At 38.6% G+C, this 6438-nt stretch overlaps 1 pseudogene; it reads left to right on the top strand.

Annotated features, from left to right (window-relative positions):
• Positions 1 to 2577: 2577 nt before the first annotated feature.
• Positions 2578 to 6129, top strand: LOC131401014 (myoneurin-like; annotated as a pseudogene).
• Positions 6130 to 6438: the final 309 nt, after the last annotated feature.

The raw sequence follows: 6438 nt of genomic DNA, 5'->3' as shown, positions 1-6438 counted from the left end.
CATTCTGCATCTTTTCTGTGTAGTTAGAAATGATTTATAGTATTAAACTAGTCCTAGTTTCTGAAATATGAACTGAAATATGCTGTCTCAGAAACCTAATCTTTCCTTTCTGTTCCTCTATTAGAACATTAATATTAGATTTGGGCTATTAAGTGTACATTAATTTAAAAATTGGGCAAAAGTATATATAAGCAAATTTTATATAAAAGGTGGAATATGTTATTTACAGAAGAATGAGTAATTTTCTTTTTTTATCTTTATGTCATTTGTAGCTAGTTTTTCAAAAAAGACAAATAATCATGGAGGGCCTGACCCTCTTTTTTTTTTTAATTTTTTCTGTATTGTTTTTATGGTGAGGAAGATTGCCGCTGAGCCAACATTGCCGACCTTCTGCCTTTTTGCTTGAGGAAGATTGCCACTGAGCTGACATCTATGCTAATCTTCCTCTGTTTTTTGTATGTAGCAGGCCACAACAGCATGGCTTGATGAGCCGTGTGTAGGTTCGCGCCCGGGATGCAAACCCATGAACCCCAGGCCGCCAAAGCAGAGCGCACGAACTTAACCACTATGCCGCTGGCTGGCCCCCTGACCTCATCTTGCTAGGGTCTGTAGTCAACCTTCCCTACTCCTGCACAGAAATCACCACAGATGAATTATAGTGGATAGGCTTTTCAGTGATTAAGCATATTTAAAGTCAAAATCATTTCCACTACATTTTTTGAATAGTCATGCACTGCAAAAGGATGTTTAGGTCAACGATGGACCACATATACAACAGTGGTTCCATTAGATTAGTACCATATAGCCTAGGTATGTAGTAGGCTATTCCATCTAGGTTTGTGTAAGTACACTCGATGATCGCACAATGACGAAATTGCCTAATGACTCATTTCTCAGACCATATCCCCATCGTTAAGTGACACATGACTGTGTATGAAAGTTTGCAAACATACACAAGTGCAGAAGAGTCATATAATGATCCCCCATTTACTCATTACCCAGCTTCCAAAATGATCCATATATAAGTAGTCTTATTTCATCCATATTTTCATCCACTCCCTGATTATTTTGAAACAAATCCCAGACGTCATAGCAATTCATGTATAAACTTTTTTAACATAAGCACCATACACTCATATCACACCTTACAAAATAATTTAATACCAAATATCCAGTGTTAAATTTACCAAGGAGTCTCACAAATTTTTTTTGCAAACATCTAAATTACAATGCAACTGGAATACTTGAAATTGATTGTTATGTCTCTTACATCTTTAATCTGTATATATATTTTCCCTTCCTCTCTCCCTCTATATCAGAAATCATAAGGAAACTTTCCCTCACCTATTTGGTTACCCTTCACCTCTTACAGTAAAGTAATGCATAGAAAGAACATCAAAGATAACTTAGTACGTGAAGTATTTTTCGTGTTCCCCTCCTCCCCTTATCATTTCCCATCTCCTGGGTTGTCCCTTTTATTTTTTATTTTTTTGTGAGGAAGATCAGCCCTGAGCTAACATCCGATGCCAATCCTCCTCTTTTTGCTGAGGAAGGCTGGCCCTGGGCTAACATCTGTGCCCATCTTCCTCTACTTTATATGGGACACCGCCACAGCATGGCCGGACAAGCAGTGCGTTGGTGCGCGCCCGGGATCCGAACCCGGGCCGCCAGCAGCAGAGCACACGCACTTAACTGCTACGCCGCGGGGCTGGCCCCATGGGTTGTCCCTTTTAAACGATTTATTTTGAAATAGAAAATTACTTCAAATCTGTTTGGTTACCACAATAGTGATTCATTATGGTGCTCATTTTGGTAATTAGAGAGGCATCTGTGAGAACTACATTATCGATTTGTAATCCCACTATTCATAAAGTGATTTCTCATTAAGAATTGATTAGCTCAGTTTCCTACACAAAGTGTGGAAGACTGTTACATATAGGACACCCAATGTTTGTCTCCCACCTGCATTTCTCCAGAGACTTCCTGACTTGACTTTGGCCTGTTGGCCTTTTTCTAGGTCATTGCCCAGGTGATGTTTCATTATGGAGGTTTCAAAGGTTCTAATAAGGGTATGTAATATGTGGGTGAGAGTTTGGTTTGCTGGTTTCAGATTCTCAGAGCGGTCAAATCATCTCACCTGTCCTGCCTCTTGAACAGTGGTGGAGATGCTTTTGACCACCCTTTCATGACATTCTGGTGGTGAGAAATATATAGTGTGGGAAGTCAGGTAATGCAGCCTAGCTTCCTAGAGTTTTGCATTGTGGTTGGGAGCATAATGCTAGTTACTATATTCTGTGTTACTTTGCTTTCTTTTGACTTATTTGTGCATTTATTCTCTTGGGGACTGAGGCTGTTTTCAGGTTTTCTGTTCCCTGGATCAAGAACCACTAACAGCCATTTGTAAATCCCATCCCCCAATTCTGATTTCTTTTAAATCACTAAGAATAGTCTGTTTGGGGTGTGCATGATTCAAAAAAAGATAATTATTTGAAAGGCATTTGGGCTTGAGGGGAAGAAATAATGGGGTTAGCACATTGAAATAGCTTGCAATCCCTGTACACTTTGACAGTGAACCAAATGGTCACACATGGTAGGGGGACTCCTATTTCAAGATTACAGTTTGAGTTTGTCTTCCCAAATTCCACTGAAACATTTTTAAGTGTTGGAGAACAGGAAAGGGTGTTCTCAGGGAGTCGGAAATGTGCAGATGGGGACGTACTGAGGGCTATAGCAACCAGTGTCAGCCGGCCCACAATTCCAGCTGCCAGTGAAGGTCAACCTGCAAAGTAGGTCTATGGGACTCCCCAAAGAGCCCATGAAGACCCCAAACTCTGAGCAGCAGGCAAATGGAAGAATCTGTTTGCTAGACAGGAAGCACAGAGATGGCCACATTTGCTGTCTATGTCACTTGCACCATGGTTCATTAAATAAGGAAGGCACTTAATGGGAGTGGTTTGGCACATAGATGAGGGGCGTAACTTCAAGCTGCCACATGAACATGGAGGAAAAAACTTGGCTTGGCCTAGCTTTGGATTACAGGGAGCAATTATCTTTTATTTTTGGTAAAATGTTTTGTTATGGAGAGTTAGTAGGCAAAGTTACGATGAGTCTTCATGTACCACCTCAACAACCATCAATTCAGGGCCAAACCTGCATCCATCCCCAGGTATTGCCTCCCCCCTCATTATTCTGAAACAAATCCAAGACATCATTTCATTTCATCGATAATGTTTTCAGCATGTATATTTAAAAGCTAAGGATTGTATTAAAAATCAGCAATAGGGCCGGCCCCGTGGCTTAGCGGTTAAGTGTGAGCGCTCCGCTGCTGGCGGCCCGGGTTCGGATCCCAGGCATGCACCGACGCACCGCTTCTCCGGCCATGCTGAGGCCGCGTCCCACATACAGCAACTAGAAGGCTGTGCAACTATGACATACAACTATCTACTGGGGCTTTGGGGGGAAAAAGGAGGAGGATTGGCAATAGATGTTAACTCAGAGCCGGTCTTCCTCAGCAAAAAGAGGAGGATTAGCATTGATGTTAGTTCAGGGCTGATCTTGCTCACAAAAAAAAAAAAAAACAAAGTGAAGATTAAAATCAGCTTGGTTAAATCTCCATATAATAAGATTTTGTATCTCACATGAACTGTGTTCTTTCAAATGTCCACCAAACATTTGCAAAAAAAAAAATCAAGAAAACTTCAATTTTGAGAACAATTCTATAGGCCACATTTTTCTGATTGCAAGACATTAAATCTAAATATTGAAACCAAGCCACCTGGAAGAAAACTTAAAACTCTTCTAAATAACTCGATTAAACACTAGAATTAAAAATAAAGTCAGATTTAGTTCAGGCAAATCCTCAACAAGGGGCTTGAGCAAAGACATTATCTCGAACTAAAATAAAGACTTTCAATTCCCAGAAAACAAGGCAGAATAAAAGTGCAGTATCTCAGTGACATTTTAGAGACTGCATCTGTTGAATTATTTCTAGATGCAAATAAATTGTCCACACCTGTATCAGAACAAGTTGCTCAAAGAAATGATAATTCTGAACTTGAGTTGACAAAATACATTTCCAGCACAAGATGTCTGTGCAAATTCCAGTAGTGAAACAGAAATGTGGAAAATCACAGCTCAACTATACTCTGAGAGAACATGCTATGTCTAATATGGCCAGTGTCAAGAATCCTTACGAGCTGGAGAGCTCCAAGGAAGAGCTGGATCAGAGGTATTTCAAGGCCAAGCTGATGTGTAATACATATGGAAAAGTGTTTTTAAAAGCCAGCACCTTAAGAAAGTAAATGAGTATACATAAAGAAGTCAAACACTATGTCTGCCACATGTGTGGAAAGATACCCAGTGTAATCAGCTGAAAACTCGTATAAGAAGTCATTCAGGTGAGAAACCATTCAAATGTGAACTTTCTAATAGAGACTTTGCTCAAAAATGCCAGCTATTCATCCATAGCCACATGCATTGTGGTGAGAAAAAAACCCTATCAATGGGATGGATGTGATTTACAATTTACGATTTCTAGCGATCTCAAGATTCATGCAAGGATCCATGGTGGAGAGAAGCCGTGTGTCTATGACAGAAGCAGACAAGATTTGCCCAAGCCAGCACGCTGACCTGTCACATCATAGGCATACCAGAGGAAAGCCTTACATGCATCATCCCCACGAGAAGGCATTTGCTGTCTCTAGTTCTCCTATCAGACTTACTCGAAACATACAAGGGAAAACCATACATACATAGGTGGTTATCTGTGGGAGAACTTTAGCTCAACAAAAACTTGCAATCTCAATGAGAAAGGCCACTTATGATGTAGAAATTCTTACAAAGCTATTAAAAGTGTAAAGCATAAAATGAAAGTCCATTCTGGAACAGACACAACTCTAGATTCCAGTGCTTTGAGTGAACAAGATTCCGTACAGAAACGTCCTGTATCAGAAACTAGGGATTTGAAGCTTTCTGAAGTGACTTGACCACTTATCAGTCTCCTACATCAGATGCTTGGTTGTAGTTAGCTGGGGAGTAGAGTTGATTTTTTGTTTTGCAACAGTTATACTGACTTTGTGAGGAATACGGAATTGCTCAAATATCTCTGTTAGTAAACATAAATACCTCTGGTAAAACTTGCATTCACTGAAGTAAAAGCACCTGGTGCTGCATCTTAACTGTGCAATGATTGTTTTGATTTTTGGCTTTCAAGTCTAGATACCACAGAGCTTTTTTTTTCTTTATTAAAGTTCTTTTTTTTTATTTGAGGGAATAAAATTTGCATACATTGAAATGCACAAATTTTAAGTGTACAGTTCAGTGTTTTTCTAATAATCTCTTTTTATTGAAGTCACATTAATTTATAACATTGTATAGATTTCAGGTGTACATCATTATATTTCAGCTTCTGTATAGACTACATCGTGTTCACCACCAAGTCTAGTTGCCATTTGTCACTGTACACATGTGCCTCTTTACCCCTTTTGCCCTCCCTCCACCCCTTCCCCTCTGGTAGCCACCAATAAACAAATGGGACGACATCAAACTCAAAAGGTTCTGCACAGCAAAGGAAACCATCAACAAAAAGAAAAGACAACCTAACAATTAGGAGATGATATTTGCAAATCATATATCTGATAAGGAGTTAATATCTAAAATATATAAAGAACTCATAGAACTTAACAACAAAAAAAGAAACAACTTGATCAAAAAATGGGCAGAGGATATGAACAGACATTTTTCCAAAGAAGATATACAGATGGCCAACAGGCACATGAAAAGATGCTGCTCAACATCACTAATTATTAGGGAAATGCAAATCAAAACTACAATGAGATATCACCTCACACCCATAAGAATGGCTATAATTAACAAGACAAGAAATAAGTGTTGGAGAGGATATGGAGAAAAGGGAGCCCTCATACCCTGCTGGGGGCAATGTAATCTGGTGCAGCCACTATGGAAAACAGTGTGGAGATTCCTCAAAAAATTAAAAATAGAAATACCCTATAATCCACCTATTCAACTTCTGGGTATTTATCCAAAGAACATGAAAACACTAATTTGAAAAGATATATGCACCCCATGTTCATTGCAGCATTATTCACAAAAGACTTGGAAGCAACCTAAGTGCCCAATAAAGAAGTGATATATATACATATATATATATAAATAAAATGGTCATAAAAAAAGATGAAATCTTGCCATTTACACACAATTTTTAAAATTTATTTACTTATTTTTTACTTTGCCTTAATTCTATTTTTATTTTGTAATTTAGAATTGCCCTTCATTTATTTAGGTAGTGTCTGTGTTATAATCCATTCAACATATAATCTATTAATATGATTTAGTTTTGATGTGAGATTTTTGTTATTCTTCTCTCCTCAAAATTTAAGCAAAATTTATAATAATGTCAGCCCAAGAGTGTAGCTCTTT

Source organism: Diceros bicornis, chromosome X, assembly GCF_020826845.1.
Source record: "Diceros bicornis minor isolate mBicDic1 chromosome X, mDicBic1.mat.cur, whole genome shotgun sequence".
Taxonomy (NCBI): Eukaryota; Metazoa; Chordata; class Mammalia; order Perissodactyla; family Rhinocerotidae; genus Diceros; species Diceros bicornis.
This window is presented reverse-complemented; position numbering and strand designations above follow the sequence as displayed.